At 41.6% G+C, this 22,515-nt stretch overlaps 1 protein-coding gene across 5 annotated transcripts in view; it reads left to right on the top strand.

Annotated features, from left to right (window-relative positions):
- PCDH11X (protocadherin 11 X-linked) overlaps window positions 1–22,515 on the top strand; it is a 726,435-nt gene that overhangs the window by 69,857 nt on the left and 634,063 nt on the right. The window contains exon 2 of one of the 5 annotated variants that reach the window (XM_083422246.1): window positions 8,053–8,145. The exons of the other annotated variants lie outside the window; for them this stretch is intronic. The gene's annotated coding sequence lies outside the window, so the exon portion shown is untranslated. The remainder of the gene's footprint in view (window positions 1–8,052; window positions 8,146–22,515) is intronic. 5 annotated transcript variants of the gene reach the window in all.

The raw sequence follows: 22,515 nt of genomic DNA, 5'->3' as shown, positions 1-22,515 counted from the left end.
GCTAGGGCTAGGTTTTTTATTCTATTGTCTGGAAGCTTTTTTCCATGGGAAATATCTTACAGCTCTTTGAAAACTGAGCAATTATGCCTTGTGTCGTCTTTATCCTTTTGATATACAAAGGCACATCTTGCAGCCTCTATGAGTTGGGAAGTAGGCTGAGATGTTCCTTTCAGGAAAGGTAATTTTCTTTTGCTGGTGGATTAGAAGTAACACTACCAGGTACTGTACCGGAGAGTCTATCCCACTCGCTCCAGACAAAGCGATTAAAAGTAATAAATCCAAGCCATAATGTTCAACTGTTGACTATTACAATTGCTTAAAGATAGGAAAATAGTTTTTATTCTATCAGGACCTTCTGTTTTAGTTCCTTGTAGGAATAGATTGATCAACCACCAGCCACTGGAATAATTCAGTTCCATTGTTATGAATTGGATCTGGGCAGTAACCACATTCCCAATGTTCCTATTCAGTGGCACAAGAGATCCATAACGTGTCTGTTGACCCTTGTTCAAACAAAAATCAGAACCAGGGATAGCCCTTAAGATATTGGCTGAGGCTGATGGCAGTTGGGAGTCCATCAACATCAAGAACGTATCACATTGGCTGAACTATAGTTCAGGTGATTGGAAGTAAATTGCAGTCAAACTATGAGCCATGTATTCCCCCATCTCTCCTTGCATAACAACAATAAAAGTGAAAAGATCTGCTTTCCACTGTACTCCAGTCAGAGTTCCAAATTGCTCTGGAAATCTTAGAACTGTGGTTGTTCCAAGATAAGTATGGGCAACCTGAGGCAATTTGGATCCCTCACCCTAATGTTATGTGGTTCCTTCCCCAATTTTCAAAATTGGTTTGCAAATGTCCACTCTTGCCATAGGTTTGAACAGTTCTGTCCCTTCTTTGGCAGCTCACTCACTGGACGAGAAGGAAAAGGGAGAGAAAGAAGAGGTGATATCAGAAAGAGAAAGAACAATGGAACAGGTGTCTGTACAAAGGGCTTAATCCGTGCCAACAGATGGCATGCAGCCATAGAAACAAAAGAAAAAGCCTCAGACGGAGGCAGCCCACTAGTCAATCCAGCTCTGTATCATCTTCACAGACTGGCAATGGCTCTCCAGACAGGGGACATCTCAAGCCTTATTTGGAGATGCTGGGGATTGAACCTTGGGCCTTCTGCATGCAGAGCAGATGCTCTACCACTGATCCTATGGCCCTGAGTAAACAATGTGGCACTTGACAGGGAGAAAAAGAGATTACACAGCTAATCAAATATAACATGAGGGGATGATGGTGTTAGCTAAGATCTTCTCATTTGAGCGGTGGTGCAAATATGGGTCCAGAATTCTTGACTAATCAGGAAAGACCCATGCAGTTGGTTTATTCTCTCAGTGTTTGTTCTGTCTTAATTTTTGGTACTTTGTCTCATTTGTCTGGCTCATAATGTTGGACTGAGTGACAAGTTCAGTGTGGAGTTGCAGGGAGGGAACCATGCACTGAGCCCAGTTATGAGGCTTCTTCATTCGTTCGTTCTCAGAAGTGACCTTTCCACTGGTTTTTCCAAGCAAGTTGCAGGGTGGAAGGCCAGCTGCGAAAGAAATAAAGGTCCCTGTGATCAATCTTACCCATGGGATCGCTTTGCTCCTGTTGCCCTTTCTCATCTGCCATTTGTATGAGATCACACCAGGATGAAGTAACCTTTACATAGGGGTCCTGTGATAAAATGGATAATGTGTTCAAGCTGGTATAGAATGCCCACTCAGATTTGAATCTCAGTGGGTGATCTTAGGTTAGACTGGAGAGTGAGTGATTCATCTCACAAGATGGATGTGTGGATACAGTGTGGTGTAGTGGTTAAAGTGCTTGACTAGGACCTGGGAGACCCAGGTTCAAATCACTATGGTACCTTGGTACCTCGGTTTACAAACTTAATCCGTTCCGGAGGTCCATTCTTAAACCAAAGCATTCTTAAACCGTGGTGCGTGCTTTCTCTAACGAGGCCTTCTGCTGCCGGTGTTTGGCTTCTGTTCATCTTCTGGGGCAAAGTTTGCTAGCTGGAACACCTACTTCCAGTTTTGTGGAGTTCGTTGTCCAAAGTGTTTGTTAACAGGGCTGTTCGTAGACTGAGGTACCACTGTACACCCATGAAACTCACTGGGTGACCTTGGGCTGGTCACAGTCTCTCAGCCTATCCTTCTTCACAGGGTTGTTGTGAGGATAAAAATGGAGAGGAAGAGAACCATGTATGCTGTCGTGTGCTCCTTTGAGGAAAGGCATGCAGGATATAAATGTAATAGTAAGTATGTAAGTAAGTAAGTAAGTAAGTAAGTAAGTAAGTAAATACAGTAGGATAGTTACTATCCTGAACTCTTTGGAAATGGAATTTAATGAATTCTAAACATACTTATAAGCTCCAGAGCTCCAGATTTGCCTCTGCACCATTTCATTTACTCCAGTGCATAGCTACCTGTTGTACACAGCTACCTATTGTATTACAAGTTGCTAGCTATTTCAGGTTGCTGTTTCCATTATTAGTTTTATAAAGTGAGCAGTGACTTGGGCCTAGTAATCACAGAGGGGGTATACTGTGTCTGTGAGGTTGCAGGACATGGTTGAATGCTTCTCCATTTAAATGAAATCCCTCATATAGAAAACTAGTGTGCCAGTGAGGTATGCTATGCAACCAGACCTCCCTCAGCTTTTAATGAAACATCAGGTTTCATTAAGATGGGTGCAAGCTGTCTCTACGCATGAAAGTGTGCACATTTGTTAATTTGTGCAGGCCAACTACTGTGTACGCCAGGCATAGGCAAACTTGCCCTCCAGATGTTTTGGGACTACAACATCCCAGGACCAGTGGTTAGGGATGATGGGAATTGTAATCTCTAAACATCTGGAGGGCTGAGTTTGACTATGCCTGGTGTACACAGTCTGTGTACATTCACTGTACCATTTAAGTATACGTGCAGACAGGTTGTACACTCCTTGAATGTAATGTGTGAACAGCCCTATCATGACCTTTGGTTGAGTGGATGTCATGCCTTCTTTTGAAATGCATGTACTGTACTTCTGTGCTGCAGTTTTATTTGTCACTTGGAGGTTTTTAATGTTATCTGTCTATCATCTATCTTTCTATATCTATTGTCTATCTATTTATCATCTATCTATCTGTCTATCTAGTTTTGACATTTTTGCGATCCCTGGGTGACAGGTGGTCTAGAAATGTTATGTGCATGTGTGTACTCATGCACACACATATATACAGCTCTTTATTACATTCCTTACTTGACCAAATGCCACCATGTTCACATGCCCCTGTAGCATCAGCAAATATTATTTAGTCGCCTAGCTGACATGGTAACAAAATAATGAGGGAAACATTTCAGAGGGGTAAAATATATATTATAATAGCCTGCTAGACTAGCAATGCAGAATACGCACTATTTATTCTCCAGTGTTATTTTTATGCTCATTTGATTTAATGTCAAATTAAATGTAACCAAGGGCATTGGCAGAATACTTTGAACAAGGGAAAGAGAGAGAGAAAGTGAGTGCCATTCATTATCCCCAGGCTGTGGAATTGAACAATTAGTACTCAGATTCCATAACAGTGATGTGAAAGCTTTATTATTATTATTTTCGTAAACAAAATAATCTAAAGGCATTAATTTTGTTGACTTTACCGTTGTATTTAAGTTGTCGTTTATTATTTGCTGAGTGCTCTTGTCATTCTTTACACAATGAAAGCAAGAAAGCAGGATCACAGTGGCTCCCTACAGGCATTTGGAATTGGGAGGGGCATTAGAAAGACTGGATTATTTTCGTTCCCTTTGTGTGTTTAGCTATAGAAATTGCAAGTTGTTCGTGTAACCAGTGAACCCATGAATGCCAGAATATAACCCTCAACCCAGCTCCTAATCAGCTGCACCAGCATCAATACAGCTTGGCACACTGAAATGAAAACTGGAAGGTCTCTGCTAAGCACTTACTTGCTGTTGCTGCAAGTCTTTGAATCAAGCTTTAATATTCTAAGATGATTCTAATAATCCAGGGCAGAAGCTTTTTAATGACCTTAATGACCTGCTGTTGAGTTCGGCCACATTTCAGGAACCCTCCCCCTGGGAACAAAACAAATCATTACACATTGGATTTGTTTTCCCAGTGGCCATTTTGCCACGTCCACAAACCTCCTAAAAATCTTGCATTTTATTTTATTTTTTTAAAAAATCTTGACTCGACTGCCTTGCTAAGAAAGCAATTATAGCATAAGTGTGTGTCCCCACTCTGTACAGCTACAGGAACAGAACATTAAAGGCCAGTTTAGAATTATATCAGGAAGTATATATATTGCTTAAGCCTGTGAGTACATTCCTGTAGCTATTTTATTATATACAGACATAGGGTAAAACATAGGATACTTCAGTTTATTATGTTGTTTTGCTTCAATACTTTCTCAGTTGTTGCACAACTGTTGCCGTTTAATACTTTGGTTCTTAACTTAATACTTTGGTTCTTAACAAGGTGGTACTTCCTGTCAGTTACGCACCCCTTAGACAGCCCTACTCCTGGGGTACTCCAAGTAATAGACCCAAGGGTTCACTGGTTTGGGAGTCTTCTCTTTCTAGAAGAATCTCTTCCCTCCTGACTGGAATGAGACCTAAGTAGACTGTCTCTTTACAGCTTCTACTTCTCCTGTCTCAGCCTCAGCCTCCCAGGTAATTCCTGGCCTAATTACTCTTACAGGACACCACACACTGTCCTTCACACTCAGCTCAGAGTCTCTTTTCTCTAGCTTTCTTTCTTTCTTAAAAAAAGGTAAAGGGACCCCGACCATTAGGTCCAGTCGTGGCTGACTCTGGGGTTGCAGTGCTCATCTCGCTTTATTGGCCGAGGGAGCCTGCATCCAGCTTCCGGGTCATGTGGCCAGCATGACTAAGCTGCTTCTAGCGAACCAGAGCAGTGCACGGAAACGCCGTTTACCTTCCCGCTGGAGTGGTACCGATTTATCTACTTGCACTTTGACGTGCTTTCGAACTGCTAGGTTGGCAGGAGCAGGGACTGAGCAATGGGAGCTCACCCCGTCGTGGGGATTCGAACCGCCGACCTTCTGATCGGCAAGTCCTAGGCTCTGTGGTTTAACCCACAGCACCACCCGTGTTCCCTCTTTCTTTCTTTCTTTCTTTCTTTCTTTCTTTCTTTCTTTCTTTCTTTCTTTCTTTCTTTCTCATGGGAGCCAAATGCAGGCATCCAGGCCTCTCTTCTTATGGCCCTGGACACCATCCCTGCCTGTGCTCTCTTTCCCTGGACTATTCCCCCCAAAGGCCCCACTATCTTCTCTCCTTGTGTGCTTTTGCCTGACTTTAATGTTTCCTTAAACTGTGCTTCTTGCTTGCCTGGATTAGGGAGTTGTGGGTGGGTGTAGCAACCTGACCCTGGTGTTGTTCAATGGAAACTACCATACAAAGGTAGAGAAGCACGTACAGTGGTACCTTGGTTTATGAACTTATCCATTCCGGAAGTCCGTTCTGAAACCGAAACCATTCTTAAACTGAGGTGTGCTTTCCCTAATGAGGCTTCCCGCCGCCGGTGCCCTTCCACCATTCAGATTCCATTCTTAGACTGAGGTAAAGTTTGCAAACCGGGACACTACTTCCTGTTTTGTGGAGTTCGTAAACCGAGTCGTTCATAAACAGGGCTGTTCTCAAACCGAGGTACTACTGTATCATGCTGACCCCACCCATTTTGCCTCTTGCCCCTTTCCTGCCTGACATCCGACCCATGGAAAGCTGAGAGATACAAACAGCTGAGCTAAATGAACAGCTTATTATAAGAAGCGCTGGAGCTTGTCTTTCTTCTGTTCCCCTGGGAGGTTGCCTATGAGGGAATGTTGCCCTAAACAAAGTGGTCCGCACTCACCAGCCCCTTGCACGAGACAAGCATTGAATTGCAAAAAAATAAAGAAGGGAATAACAGCAAACATCCTATTTAAAACATGAAGCAATGCAACCCAAGAGTTAAATGTGATAAGTGTAAATACTTCAACATATTGACTACTATTGCTTTATAGCAACTCCCACCCACCCCCACAACCCTCTCTGTTTAAAGAAATCACAAATATCTTCAACACTAAGAACTGCAAGGAAAATGTTTGGAGGAAATGACTCCCTTTTCCTTTGGGCTTGATGTTTGAATTGTCCTTTGATGAAAGTACAAGTCTTTTCTTCTTCTTCTTCTTCTTCTTCTTCCTCTTCCTCTTCTTCTTCTTCTTCGCTATCTTGTGCTCTAAATGGTGAACTTACAGGTTTTCTTTTAACATTCAAACAGCACTTTATTCCATTTTCCTAACATTCCCTTAGCTGATCATCTCTGTTTTATGTGACACCCCCCCCCTCAATGTAAGAGCCCTTTCTGGAAATCTGTTGGAACTTAGTGGATGCTTAGTGCTTGTTTCCTTGTTAATTGCTTTGAGGGGTGGGGGGGAACAGTTTTCAACCCTGTGAACCTGGGGAAATCGTTCCAGTTTTGTGCTGTAAATTTACAGCTGTTTTCAGGGTTCGTGACGTATGATGAAATTTGGAGTGGTATAGCTCCTGCATGGGTGAATCATGGGGGAACAGAAGCACTTGTGTGCATAAAGGATTGTGACAGGTCCAATGTTGTCCTTTGTTGTGCCACACCACACCCATTGGCATGAATGAAATTTAGCATGATGTGGTGGTATATCAATCTAATGCCACAGTTATAACCAAGAAAACTAATGCACTAATCCTCATGTCTGGGTGTACTCTATTCCTTAAAGGCCTTCTCAGCCCTGCTGGAACACCACCTCTCTTCCTTGTCCTGACTGGACCACTGGAATCTTAGCAGCATAGGAAGCTGTCTTGTATTTGATCAGACCATTGGAGCAGCTAGGTCAGCACCAACATTCCCAGTCCTGCTGAAACACGCTAGGGATTGAATTTGGGACCTTCTGTCTGTAAGTCAGATGTCCAACTACTGAGATACAGTTATATGGCGCAACCACACTAGGAATAGTGTGCAGTGCTCTGGTTGCTGAACCTCAAAGATGTTTTAGAAGGGAAAACAGTTCACAACTGGAGGAGCAAAATTATGAATGGGATAGAGCAAACTCCCACATAATGGAAAGGTATAAGCATTTGGGTTTTTCTTACAGATATGCATGTTGTTCAGTATCTTTACATTCTTATTTTGCATCTATGTATTGGCAAGGGATTATATTTCCCAGGTTTCGGTTTTTTAACAGCTGGAGACTGATCGGCAAGTCCTAGGCTCTGTGGTTTAACTCACAGCGCCACCCACATCCCGTGTGTGTGTGTGTGTGTGTGTGTGTATATGTATTAAGTGCTACATAAATAACAATGACCACAACAACAACAGTAATTCTATGGGGCCACAATTGAATTATGAACTCTAATTTAGAGTACATAATCTCTGTACAGTCCCACCTTGCATGCATGAGATCCCTCCTCTTAGGTTCTGTTCCTGTTTCCATTTTATTGAAATTATTCTGTGCCACATTCATAGTGTAGTCATACTCTTGGTGAGAGAATATTTCAAAGCTCCAGGAATTACAAGGCTTGAAGGAATTGTGGAGTAAATGATGTAGAACTCCGTGTGGAAGGGAAGTGGCCCTGCCACTATGGTTTGCCAACAAGGATTAGAAACTGGATTTGCAATTTTGAGGCCATGTTTTGTAATAATTCAGGCTCTTGTTCTTAGCTTGAGGAGGGAAGAAAGAATAAAAAATGTGAAGTACAGGCAATTGCATGAGTATAAGGCAGTTTGGGAGACAATGAAAATCCCATTTCAGAAGAGATTTCGTCTCCCATGGTTACTTTAACAAATGGACTACATAGGTTTGCAGTTTTGTTAATGGTATTTTTCTTATTTCTGTTAAGGCAAGTTATCTCCCCCCACCCTTTTTTTAAAAAGGCAGCTTCTGGAGGTGGTCAACGAAAGCAATCATTGCTATGGCCTCAAATCCTCTGGATAATCAGCAACAGGATTCACAGCTTGCTCGCTTCGTCTTGGCAGCAGATGTGTCCCAGGAACCTTTGGATTAACATGTAGGACCAGCTCCTTGCTTAGAACCAACTCCCTGCAGAGTTCACGACCCAGAGCTAGAAGGTATTGCAGATTTGCAAGCTGAAATTCAACAGATTACACTAGAACGTCAAACTCTGTTAGTGGGAAAAGATAGAGGAAACATCCTTTCTTCCTACCACCTGACACATAAATGCCAGGTTCTGACCATGAATAACAGCCACCTAGAGGAAGTTCTGAAAAGGACAATTTATCTTAGGCAGGGGATACGGTTGGTCTGTGCGACACACAAAAATTCAGTTGACGAGGACTTCCACAAATATGCAGACAAATTTTTGGTGTTGGCAGCAGCTTTCATTGAGAAATTAGAAAGCTATCTAAGTCTTATTCCTCAAAACTGTCCAAGTAACATGAAGAGTGCACTAGCCAAAATTAAATCATTGATGACGAAGGGAGAAGAGCTGTCAGGAAAAATTCAGGAATTGAGAGAGGATGTTGAACTCCCAGAAGAATAACTGTGCAATACTTCATCGCTAATCCTAGGGATTATTTAGCAATTTTGTGGGTTCTAGTAGGTGGTCATAAACTATAAATGAAGAGCACAGTGCTCTTATCATTGATAATTATTATTTATCTATTTAATAATATATATATTAATTTCAGCAGCAATACGTAAGCTGTATGGCTGTGTTTTATTTATTTTACTATAGATTAGAAACAACAGCTATAGGTGGTTAACAACACTGGTCCTACTCAGAATAGATCCATTGAAATTCATGGATATGCTTGATCAGTTAAGTCCCTCAATTTCAATGGGTCCACCTTGAGTAAAACTTTGCTGAATGCCAGCCTTCGTTTTTTTTTATGCAGTGGGACAACTTCCTTAAACCATATAATCCTCCACTGCTTTGCTGCTGCTAATAATAATAATACCTTCAAAAAGTCTTTTTGCATGTTTTGTTCTGAATTCCAGGAGTGATTTAACAACCAGTCCCTCTTCCCAAGGAACTCTAGGAAACGCAGCTCTGTGTGGAAAAGAGGGGTCTCCTAAGAACTCTGTTAAGGATGGTGAGAGTTGTTAGGAAGAATTGTCTCTTCTTCACACAGAGATACAGTTCCCCAGATTCTCTGGGACTATTAAAAGTAGTACAATATTGCTTTAAATGTGTGATGCAGATGTGCTTACCAAGTATAGGTAAACATTCCTAATTGTTATAGATATCCCCACTTTATTTTCAGCCCGGTGCAGACTGCAGGGTTTCAAGGGGCAACCAAATTATGGCTGCACTTTGTGAATCATGGCAAGAGGAGTGTTGTACCATAGGAGGAATTACAAGGGAGGATAGCTGAACTACATGCAGACTTAAGGGCATCTTTGCATTTAATCTCCATGCATTTAATAGCGGTCACGGAAGGTGATAATTGTATATGCTGCCAACAAGGCTGGATAGGGTTAAATTCCCCTCTTGCCCAACTTACTTCATTTCCAGTAATGACCATTCTCCCCAATGGCTGCTCTTTGTTTTATTTTATTTTTTGGAAGCTTGCATGTTAAATGCAAAGGCACATTGAATATCACGTCTGGTGTATCTCTCTGGGTAGACACGTTCAGACACTTTTCCACAAGGTACGATTTGCAATAAACCTGCTTTGTAGCTATGTGTAGGGCCTTCAACAATTTTCTCCTCATCTGAGAGAGGAGAGAGAGAGAGAGAGAGAGAGGGAAGAGGGGGGGAACCAATCAAGAGTCCCCCCTCTCATTCCTCAAAGCAAAACACACATTTGAAAACTGTTTTTTTAAAAAATCATTAAGCTGTATAGACAATTCCAGGGTAAGTAAATGGCAAAACATTTTGTGCTCCTAACTGAAGGGTCCCGCGGGGGCTGTGCGACTGTTAAATTGTTCTGTTTGACTATTTCCACACTCTGCAAAGTTTTCGTTGGAGGAAATAGATGGCATGTGTGACATTTTACTTTCTGGAAAAAGGCTCAAAGGGAAGAACGTAAAAGGAGGAGGGGGTTTCTATCAGAGAACTCTTGAAACGCTCTCCTTCTGAACACCTGGGGAGTGCCACCCCTCCCCATTCATTAGTTTACATTTTTTTTAATATATCTACACTGCATTTTCCCTACAGCAGGACTTAAGGCAGTTTGCAAAAATAAAAATACTGATAAAATACAGAAAGCTTAAAAGACAAAAGTTAAAAGGGAATTAAATTATAATAGAATAAAAACAATATAAAAACGATTCTGTTAAAGCACAAATAGTGTGGTGCTGTTTTTACTGTGAAAAGCCATTTCCATAAAAAGCAATCAGTTCTCAAAAGCCTGTCAAAGTAAAACAGTCTTCCCCTGCTCGCAGAAGGACAAGGAGCCTCTCTAAGGGAAATTCCAAAATCTTGGAGCAGCCACCAAGAAGACCCTGTCCCATGCCCTCACCAAATGTTCTTTTGAGAGTGATGTGACTGAGAAAAGGGCCTCCACAGAAGATCTCAGAGCCCAGGCAAATCTAAGCCTCTTAGGCCTCATAGCCAACACTTTGAATTGTGCCTTGAAACAGACTAGTAACTAGTCTGTTGTAGCAGTTTTGAGCACTTTTCAAATAAAGCTCCACATAGAGCCAGTTGCAACCAAGGTGTGTATTGCTGTGGCCAGATCAGACATCTCTAGGAATGCGGACAGCTGGCATACCAGTTTTAACTGAACAGCTTTAACCCTCAGCACTGCAGAAACCTGGGTATCCAGGCTCAGAACTGAATCCAGGAGCACACGCTCTGTGTTCAGGGGCAGGGTTTCCCCATCCAGTTTCAATTTGTTCACCCTTGTCTAGTCCATTACTGATGTCAGATACTGGTTTAGAACAAAGACAGTTTCCTTGGATTTAAGTGGAAAGGACTAATAGAGCTGGCTGTCATCAGCACACTGGTGACACCAAACCCCAAAACTCTGAGCAACTCCTCCAAGCAGTTTCATGTAAATGTTAAATAGCATGAGGGACAGAGCGGAGCCCTGGACGAGCCCACAGGTCAATGATCAAGGTGTTGAACAGGAGTCCCCCAGCACTACCAGGAAGGAATGGAGATGCTATTAAAACTGTGCCTTCAAGTCCCATTCCAGCAAGGGGCCCCAGGAGGATACCATAGTTGATGGTATCAAAAATTGTTGAAAGGTCAGCAGAACCAACAGGGACACATTCCCATTGTCCAATTCCTCCCAACATATGTCATCCAAAGGTGACTCTGTCCCATAACCATCCCTAAAATCAAATGGAAATGCATCTAGATAATCTTTCTCATCAAGGAACCTCTGGAACTGAGATGTTACCACATGCTTTGCCCGGTAATGGGAAATGGAAACTGGCCAAAATTTATCCAATAAAGTTGGATTCAGGGACGGCTTTTTCAGTTGAGAAATTATAACTGCTTGTTTTAGGTGTGCTGTATTCCTGCCTTGCTTTTTCCCTTTACCACTTGGTCTGTCCCCTACTGGCCTTTTTAATGAGTTAGGAAGGGCAAGAAACTAGCGCATGTGGTAGCTCTCACATTTTCAAGGATGCTGTCCACATTCTCAGGCTGCACAAATTGAAAAGTATCAATTATCATTGAAGAAGCAGGGACCAAAGTTATATCCACTAGACCGGTGTCAACTGTAACATCCAAGTTGGAACAGATCTGAGTGATTTTGTCAGCAAAGTACTGAGCAAATTGTTCACAGCGGGCCATCGAGTGGTCTAAAATCTCCTCACGTGGGTAAGGTTGTAAAAGGAACAGCTCTGCTGGATGCAATAGAAGCAGAGAAAAATAGCTTTTTCACTGCTTGCGCTGCCACAGAGTAGGTCTTCAAGTAGACTCTAGCTTGTATTCGGTTGGACTTCTTCCAAGTTTTCCATCAATTTTGATCTGGTCACCATCTCATTTATTTCATCACCACCAGTTCCCTAGAAAACCAGGGGGCTGGCTTGGCTCCATTCTGTTAGAGGAGATGCCCTGGAGTGATTGTGTCCACTGTCCTGGTCATTTCTGTAGTCCAGAGATCCACTAGGATGTCAAAAGAATCACCTGCTGAAGCAACATGAAACTCTCCAAGAGCAGTCAGGAAATCATCTCGATCCATCAGCCTCCTGGGGTAGACTTATTTTATACAGCTGCCCACCCCTGCAGAAGCTATGTGTTCCAGGAAATCTAAACCCCACCACCTGAGCTTGACAATGGAACTGTAGAAAGTTCATCCACTCTTTAAGATCACCAATCCAGTGCAGAAAACTTAAGTCCAGAGCCCTGTTTTTTTAAGAAACAGCCAGATGAGGGGAGAAAAGGCCCACTCATTTGCCCTATGGCACAGAGCAACTATATGGTTATGCTAATCATGGTGCTTAAGTGTACAGCTGTGAGGCCATTGTCTTACAGTTGCCCAGACAAAAAGACTTATTTGACAAGCTTGCTGTCATATCTTCTGCTCTCACAGATACAGGAACTCAATAATTGGGACTCAGGGCATCATGCAGGCTGATTCCCCAAACTTACAACAGTATAGTGTAAATAGACAGTTGTGGAAGCCTTTGGGAAGCAAATATGCAAGAGGGCATCAGAGGTGGGAGGGACGTAAAGAGGGACAGAGACCAGTGTTGCTCGCAGCACCCCTGACCATCATTCAAGGCACCCCAGGGTGCCACAGCACACTGGCTGAAAACCACTGGTCAATGATGTTTCTAGCTTTTGTTCATCAACATACAGAAAGCCCAATATTTCCCACTCCCCCTTTAAAGCCTTGGTATTCAGGTACCTCCTATTGGTCTCTTTCCAAACCAGTCGTCCTAAGATAATTGTTTGGGGCTCGTTGAAGCTCAGTGGTAGTCTTTTCAGTAGTGACTTCTTGCCTTTCGAAACCCCTTCCCAGGGAATCTTGCTTGATGCCTATATTAATGAAAACACCACCTCCCACTCTAGCTCTTTAGTAACCTGCAGCTTTTTGAACCTCTGCAACACTGAGGCCAAGTTACTGCATCTGTTTTAGTTACAATTCCTCATACAGTAAATCTCATGTAAATTTCATTTCTTGTACATCTTAGTTACATGCTATGTTTTCTTTCTTTCTTTCTTTCTTTCTTTCTTTCTTTCTTTCTTTCTTTCATTCGCTGCCCTGAGGACATTTCCCTTTCTTTTGCTGAAGGTGTGAGATACAAATTTAGTAAATAAATAGCATAACATAAATTTTAAATAATATAATAATACAAACAGTAATCCTGCAGGAGGCAGCATCTGGCGTGCCCTGAATAACATGGTAAACTAGAAGGCAAGAGGATTAGTTGCGGAATGATAGAATTAAGCCTGTGTAGTGCTTGCATCTTCTTTGTGGCTGAGTCTACGTAAGGCATTGTAAAGTTGAGCCCTTAATTCACCATCTCACGGAAACAAGAACAAGGGCAGGAAATGGCACATGCTGTGTGTTCTCATTTTGCAATGGCCTTAAGACGACTTGAGCAAGAAACCAATATTAAAATACATTTCCCCTCCCTAACAGTATTACAACTGTAATCTCGCAATCCTATTTTAAGGGGAAACATTTGCCATTTGTGTACATTGGAAGGCAAAGCTGTGTTCAGCTTAGGCTCAGCAATTGTCCTTCGTCCTTCATTTCCACCCCCACCCCCCCTGGCTTGCCTGTGCTGTGCTTTTCAGTCTTGCATCTCCTTTTGACAACCTGTTTCACAAATATATTAATGTAATTGAACCGATCCTGCAAAGGTACACAGAAGGATGTATGTCATTTATTCCAGCAGATTCTGGAAATAGATGTTGTAATATAAAGGAGAGTCTCCCTCCCTCCCTCTCGGATGTACCAGGCAAACTTCTTAAAGTTGTGATTAGAAGTCTGGAAATTGAAATCTAACATGCGAATGCTAAGACTCAGTCCCCAGAGAACAAATACCTTATCCTTTTCCTTGCTGTGAATAATAGCAAGAGAGAGAGATGGGGGGGGGGGGGAGAGAGACAGAGAGAAAGAGAGAGAAAAAAACAAAGACAAAAAGAGAATGAACCAACTTTATGCGACTGAGCTGGAATTACAAATATCAAAATGAATTTATTATTGCTTTCCATTTTGAATGACTTTGAGCAAACTTCCCTTCTACCTGCTGGACCAAAATTATATTTGTTTTAAAAATCCACACCAACTCAAAGCAACTCAAAATATGGGTGGGAGAGATCTGCCAGCATGCAGTTTTACTATAATTATAAAACAGTCCCGTCCCCACACTTGTCTTCCCTTGTTTAGAATTGCTTCTGATATTTCTTTTACATCTACATTTTATTTGTTTATATGTCTTTCATAATTACAGTGCACTATGCATTTGCTAGAAAATGCGCCAGTGTTTTAAAGGGATAATTGGGGAAGGGCTGTAGCTCAGAGAACATGCCTTGCATGCAGAAGGTTCCAGGTTCAATCCCCAGCATCTCCAGGTAGGGAACATATTGAGGCTTATCTGAAACCCTGGAGAGCTGCTGGTGAGCAGTGCACACAATACAGAGCTAGCTGGATCAGTGTTCTGACTCATTATAAGGCAGTTTCCAGTATTCTTTTAATGAAATGATAAGTATACATTGGTAAAGCAAAATGAAGGACATCACCCCCTTTTTTATATGAAAGCCAAGAGAGCATGTTAATGGAGGGATGTAGGAGGCAGAAGAATAGCAGAGTGATGGACTAGTCCAAGATAAATTAATAATCTTGGGCAGATTAAACAAAATACCAGTTCACATGCATATCCCACTGGGCAGAAGCCATCCCCATTAGGTTCTTCTAACATGGTGTATGATCCTGTGAATGCTGTGATTTACATATTAGTTTTGGAACCCATGTGATAAGCAAGAAAGAGTTGGGACTCCTTACCAAATAAATTTTGCTCCATCGCTTGCACCAGTATCCCAGTAAGGCTGTGATGTTCTCCTTGAACAACACAGTCTGGGTATACTATCCCTCGTTGTGTTTTTTTCTGGTGCCAAGCTGCACTGCTCCATTACTTTAATTGCTATTGGTAAGTGCTGTTTTTAACACCGATCTGTGCCATTTTGCTGCATTATGGACTTTTTTAATGGGCTGTAGTTTTTCCATCTAAGTAAATTGAAGTAGACATCTTATCAGCAGGGAGTGCTTCACCTTTTCTTCCATGCTTTTTGTCCTCATTCTGTGCAACTGATGTTCAAGCACGGGGCACAGCTATTTCATTGCTAGCTTGCTTTGCCCTCTATTTTCTGAGTGCTACTGTTTTATCAGGGAAGTTAATGCAGCATGTGATTATGAAGTAGGTAACCGTCATAGTATATCTGAAATATTTCCACTCAACTACTTTTTGCCAGATGTTGAAACATGGAAATATGGTGGTGTTTGTGTTTGTGCTGCAAAATGAAATATAGCCATACTTTTAATATATCGTTGTTGTTTTTTAAATAGACAAATACTGTATGTGCACACACTTAATAGCAAAGCCCAATAGTTTAACTAAGTATGTCTGTATTGTAGTTCCATTTATCATAAAATCATAATATGCAATCATACAATTGTATAATACAATCATAATATTGTACTATCATGAAACATAAAATCTTATCATACAATACTAATATCATACAATCATGATATATATCATACAATCATAACACCATAAACAATTGTAATATCATACAGTCATCACAGAATCACATACACTCAATAACACATTATCATAATATGATATATCACAATCATATCGTACAATCATCCATTCATATCATGCAAACATACCATATCGTACACTCACACATTCACATCATATACCTGATAATCATATCGTATCGTATCCCGGATTCAAGTTCCAAGAAAGGATATTCTGATTAAACATCAGGAAGAACTTTCTGACAGTAAGAGCTGTTTTACAGTGGAACGGACTGTGTTAGAAGGTGGTTGACTCTCCTTCCTTGGAGGTTTTTAAGCATAGCTAGAATGGCCATCTGTCATGGATGTTTTAGTTGAGATTCCTGCATTGCAGGGGTTGGACTAGATGACCCTTAGGGTCACTTCCAACTCTACAATTCTACGATTGTTTGATTCTACAGCTATTGTGGCTCCAAATTCCTTTTAAGAAAATGCAGATAGGATTACAGGTTCAATTCCAGCACAGGGCTGTGTGTGTGTGTTCTGTGCATATAAAAAACCATCAAACCAGAACTTTGTATTTGGCACAGGATTCAGGATGCTGAGCATTTGGGATTTTGATCCAGGATTAAAAGGGGTGTTCTTATCCAAATGATCATAAAGATAACCAAGAAAGTAAGTTGAATATCTGATCCAAACAAAGGGTTTATGCTTCTTATATGGAATTTGCCTGCTGTTGGACTTTTCCCCAGTCCTGTGGGAAAACTTGAGGGAAGGCCACCCCATAGCTCTCTCCCTTGTTAATGTTGCAAACCAGACTTACATTGTGTGTGTGTGTGTGTGTGTGTGTGTGTGTGTGTGTTACATGACATTATTGGGGTGACCCAATTCAGTAACAGCAGCTTGCTACCTGCAAGATCAGATTAGGTTTATGGCCTTTGCAAAGGATTGGTTTGTGTTAAATTCAGCGAAGTTCTTCACTTTCCTGTCTCGGAGGCAGGTGGTGTTTTCTTCCTAAGTGCAACATTTCTTGATTATTGATGGATACCAAAAGTGACAGAGTGGAACTGATTCAGGGGGGAAATAGCCTTTAATTAAGAGAAGTTGGTAAATATTTGAGAAGGCATGCAACTTGGCTTCTGAGCTTTTGAATATCTGATTCTGTGCTGGCGTAGACGGCCTTGCCTCTCCCCCCCCCCCTTTTGACTGCTATTTGAAATCATCAGAAGAGTTGTGTCCGCTTCCCCTTTTCTTGAAAGTATTCTTACTCAACCTAACTAGCAAGTTCCTTGAATAAAACATGATGCTTGAGATGATAAACAATGAAGTCCACTATTTGCAGGCAAAACCTTTATTGAATCTCCCCCCCCCCCTCCTTTGCCACTACAAGCAGGCCAACAAAACCTGTACCTAATAATTTTGCTGTTGCTGTCCATGGTATACAGTTGATAACTAGCTGTGGCTAACAATCAGCACTGAACAAAAGAATTCCCATAGCTTTTTTATTTTATTTTTGCTTGAAATTGTATGTGTCAACAGCTTGGCTTACAAGGGGTGGAAAAAAAAAAGTTGTGCTGTTGGCTCATGTTCATCAAAAGCTCAAGCACATTCAGTCTGTGTTTGACTGACACAGATTGCACGCCAGAGGTGTACTTGCTCGTACCATGTGGGCTTTTGCGCTGTGGAATGATGCACAGGTTTCACACATTGATGTGAACATAACTCTGTGCCCAGATTCTAGTTTGGATCAAAAATGGTGTTGGAAATAATTATCCCCTGTAAGAGAGACCGTCTCCATAGGTCTGACATGATCTATGGAGGTCGCCAGTCTACAATTATTAAACAGCAGTTAACAAAAGAAAGGGACAATGGTTTCTGTTGCAGCAGAAACCACTGCCTTTTCCATTGCTTCTGATGAGACACACTGTTGAAAAGTATCTCCAAAGTTGGATTTCATGTGAAACACATTAGGAAAAGACCCTATCCCAGTGTTAGATGGGGTGGATCTACTATAAAACTAATGAAGCTTAAGCTTCAGAGACCCTAATCCCAAGAGGGCCCAAAATAGCTTTAGTCCACATTGCATAATATTCTTGAGTTTAGAAGACCTAATTTGAGTTGCATGACTCTAATTAATTATTTCTTTTGCTGTATATATTTCAACAATCGCAAAGTTTGAGAGTCGGTAGCACAGATGTCGTAAAGGTTTGCTGGTTACAAAGGGGCTCCCAAAGCAGCTCAAGCTTCAGGCCCCTCAAAATGTAGGACCACCACTGGTGGTAGAGGATCTGCTTTGCATTCAGAAGGTCTTAGGTTAAATCCCAGACATCTTCATTTACAGCTAGGAAGGACCCCTGTCTTAAACCTTCGAAAGTCACCTCCAGTCAATGTTAACATGTGGAATATGATGGGCATGGACCTAGTTTTAGCAAAAGAACAATGCACATGAGGGATGCTGCTGCTGCACTTTTCTGCTACTTGCTAGCCTGCAATCTTGCCTAACTCCCTCTACTCAAAAGAAAATCCCAACAGGACTTGCTTCTAGTATTACAGTCCAGCTGAAGGAAACAATTAAACATTAGAGAACAGATGGTTGGGAAGTATTGGATGATGAGGGATGGTTCAGCAAGTCAAACCCTTTCCAATCATTTCCAGCTTGGCCTTTCCACCTCCTGGTTTTTTGTTTTTGTTTTTTATGTGATTGGGGTAGACCCACAATTAACACACTGCTACAGTCACCTGTTGGTTGGCCCTGAAACGTGGTGTCATTGTCATATCGTGCAAAATGCTGAGATTATGTCTGGGAGCGAATGCATGCTAAAAACTTGCATACTACCATGGCCTTCTGCAATATTCTGGTCCTTCTAGGGCAGAGCAGATGTAGGCATTGTACTGCAAGTTTTGAAAGTTAAGTTTCTACACAGCCAGCACAATATATCTGTGGATGTATTTAGACTAACATGAAATTGGCCGATAACCACTACTTACGTGAGTTTAAAGGGGCATTAGATAAAGTAAGGCTAATAATGACTGCTAGTCATGATGGTCTGTGAAACCTCTGAATTAAGGCATATGTCACTTGATACCAATGGTTAAGAGATGCACCTACTTGTGGGAGGCACTTATTCCCTTCATGTTCTGCTTAAATGGTTTGGTCACTTTGTGGACACTACACTACATGGATCATTGATTTCATGTAGCAGGGCTGTTTGAATTCCTTACATCCCAAGGCATTTACCCCCAATTTTGTTAACTGTTTTCTTGTTGCTAGACAACTCTTTTTTTCTTCCTCTTCCTTGTGTAACTGTTGCCATAGTACCCCCCCCCCACCTTCGTCCAAGAACAAATGACAGGCAGACCCACACAGCTGTGACTATGTGAAATGGTTGTTTCCTCTAAGCATTTTGTATTTTTCTTTTCTGAAGTAGGACCCTGTTCCATTTAGTTTACTTGTTGTTTAGTCGTTTAGACATGTCTGACTCTTTGTGACCCCATGGACCAGAGCACGCCAGGCACTCCTGTCTTCCACTGCCTCCCAGTTTGGTCAAACTCATGTTAGTAGCTTCAAGAGCACTGTCCAACCATCTCGTCCTCTGTCATCCCCTTCTCCTTGTGCCCTCAATCTTTCCGAACACCAGGGTCTTTTCCAGGGAGTCTTCTCTTTTAATGAGGTGGCCAAAGTATTGGAGCCTCAGCTTCAGGATCTGTCCTTCCAGTGAGCAATTAGGGCTGATTTCCTTCAGAATGGATAGGTTTCAGTCCATGGGACTCTCAAGAGTCTCCTCCAGCACCATAATTCAAAAACATTTAGTTTATTAGGGCATTATAATTAACATGTTGTCACTGTTGAAACCTGTGAGTGCTCTGCTTGCATAGGGTTCAGCTGTGGGGTGTGGATAATTTTTAGTTCCGAATCACACCTGCTTTAGAAGCTCCCTTGTGGCAGACCACTGAACAGGACCACCCTCTTTCAAACTGCAAAGCAAACAGGGATCTAACAAAAGATTGCTCTTTGGTCAATACATGTGATAGATGAGGGTCAGAAAAGTCCCATGCTTTAGATCAACAGAGCTCATGGAAGGTCATATTTGTATTGATTTAAAAATGTACGTTCAAGATTAGGAGCACAAATGTGAATGACCTGGTCCAAATATTTCCTCGTCTAACAAAACTCCTTTTTCTTTCTGGTAAGGGGGGTGGGGGGCATTTTTTTAAAAAGACATAACTATGTACAAGATTCTTTTGCCCATGTTCTAACACTATCTGCAATGCCTCATTATGTAAATAAGTATGAATTGCATTGATAATTTGCAAGTGAAAGTGCATAGAAGGAAGGATGCAAAAGGGAAGATTAACAAGCCGCTGCAAATACTCCTCTGGGAAGCCTTTCTGAAAATACAGAATGCTTCAAAGGAAACTGAATTCATGAGTGACCTGCTGAGGTTTGCTACTCAGTTGAAGTCCCTTGCTTTCCTGTCGTTCCCTTGGCATACATAAGCTTTGCTAATTTGGTTGGGCGCTTGTAGGAGGACACATTAAAGCACCCACACATACCATGAACTGTTAACTAAAGTTGGCACCTTGTATTTAATGAGTTTTACTGCAAGTAGGAGGTGTGGCTTAGGAAGAGCCACACTGGCAGTGACACAAACCCTGACCTGGCAATGTGTAGAACATAGAGAGCATGCCCTATATCAAGTTAACCACTTACTCCTGCTTTTAATGGGGGGGCGGGGGTTATTCCTTTTTATTTAAAACCATCTTTCTATTTTGAAATACCCTGATAAAGTCAAACATACTTAAAAGGTTTGAAACAATGGCTTGTGTCCAATATGAGTCCTACTCAGGCTTACTGGAATTTATGAACCTAAGTTATCTCCTTTAATTTCAATGCATCTACTCTGAGAAGGGCTAATGTTAGATGCAGCCTGATTAAATCTAAAGATACTAATTAAAATATGAAAACACATCTAGGCAGCAGAGCAGATAGAATAACATCAGCAGCTAAATGACAGCATAGCAATATTGTAGTTAAACATTTTAAGAAGTCTGGATTTTTTTAAAAACAGAAAATTTTTTGCACAGTGCTTAAAATCTGTTATGCCCAATCTGCCTGCAGAGGGTGTTTTATCTGGTTGAGATTAAGCAGGCAAGTTCATTTTGATGAATATGCTTCTTGAGAGTTCACATGTTTGCGGGGCAGGTAATGTTGTCTGAATACAGGCGAATAAATATTGAGGCGGGTAAGGGGAGAAGTACAGGGGTCATTTTAAAAAAAGATTGTGAGGATCTCTCCTTTTAGGACTCCAAATCGGTATGTCAGCTGCACAATTCTTCATTTCCATACCAACACTCTTGACAATTTAATACACCTACATCCTACAGTTTTCTCTTCTGCTGACAAGCCACCAGCACTGTGGTCTTGCGGTTTATCGTTACTAGAAACGCTCTCTGGGATTATACTTTTATATTACTGTGCTGCTTTTCTGTGGTTCATCATTTAAATTAGGTAGCAGAAGTTTGATGATGGTGCATGTGTTTTGCATCCTAGTGATTTTCCCTGAGAGTGTGCAAAGCTTATTTATTTTTTTTACATGATCTTATTTCACATTTAATAATATCCTTTTTAAAACTGAGTGGATGAGACATGGATAAAAAATTACAAAGCACACACTCTCTCTCTCTGTGTGTGTGTGTGTGTGTGTGAGAGAGAGAGAGAGAGAGAGAGAGAGAGAGAGAGAGAGAGTATTAACCAAGTAAAGCAATAGGCCCCTAAAATCCATTCTATTCATGTTTCAAAAAAGAAAATAGAGGTCCTTTGTCTTGGAAGTTTTCTTTCTTTCTTCTCTCATGTACTGGATGGTGGCCCCAATGTTGCCAATGTATTCCATTTCTTCTTAATCTGAGTTTCAAATGACTGTTGTTTTCTATTTCTGTGGGGTATAAACTCTACCCTGGTAGTTATAAGGAGACTTGTATAGTGGTACCTTGGGTTACAGATGCTTCAGGTTACAGATGCTTCAGGTTACAGACTCTGCTAACCCAGAAATAGTACCTCGGGTTAAGAACTTTGCTTCAGGATGAGAACAGAAATTGTGTGGTGGCAATGCGGTGGCAGTGGGAGGCCCCATTAGCTAAAGTGGGACCTCAGGTTAAGAACGGTTTCAGGTTAAGAACGGACCTCCAAAATGAATTAAGCTCTTAACCCGAGGTACCACTGTATTCAGACAGAAATATTATCCCTACAGAAACACCCAGGAGATCTAGTAATAAATTGTGACTGGAGGTATCTTGAATTTGTTAAAGTTCTGGATGACCACTGAACCATAATCTGTGAGGCACATTCATCTAGGTGGATGGAAATGTATGGAGGCCTGTAGTAGACAGTGCAAATCTAGACAGAACAATTGTCTTACTCAATACAATATACTCAATATAATATATGGGTGTCAAACCTATTACCAAAGGTGTGATTTTAAATGACTTTGACCAACCCTGAATACCACTTGCTGGAAGCCAGAGGAAGGAAGTGTACTCTTGCGCTTGGGCTCTGCTTGCTGGCTTCCCACAGGCTTCTGGGTGGACACTGTGAGAACAGGGACTGGCCATGGGTTTAGTTGAAGGTAGCCATCATGGACAAAACTTGGCCATGTGTTTTGATCTTGAATCTCTGATTTATAGGGAGTTTTCCCCTTCCCACCCCAGGCCCAGCTAATACTGCCGAAACAAAAGCAGGTAACTAGTTTCAGAGGGTGTGTGGGTGTGGGTGTGCACATACACACACATACCTGCACTGTGTATAGTGTATATTATACAGCTAGACGG

Source organism: Podarcis tiliguerta (genome assembly GCF_965153285.1).
Source record: "Podarcis tiliguerta genome assembly, chromosome: Z".
NCBI classification, from domain to species: domain Eukaryota; kingdom Metazoa; phylum Chordata; class Lepidosauria; order Squamata; family Lacertidae; genus Podarcis; species Podarcis tiliguerta.
The sequence above is the reverse complement of the archived record's forward strand: the minus strand, read 5'-3'. Positions and strand labels throughout refer to the sequence as shown.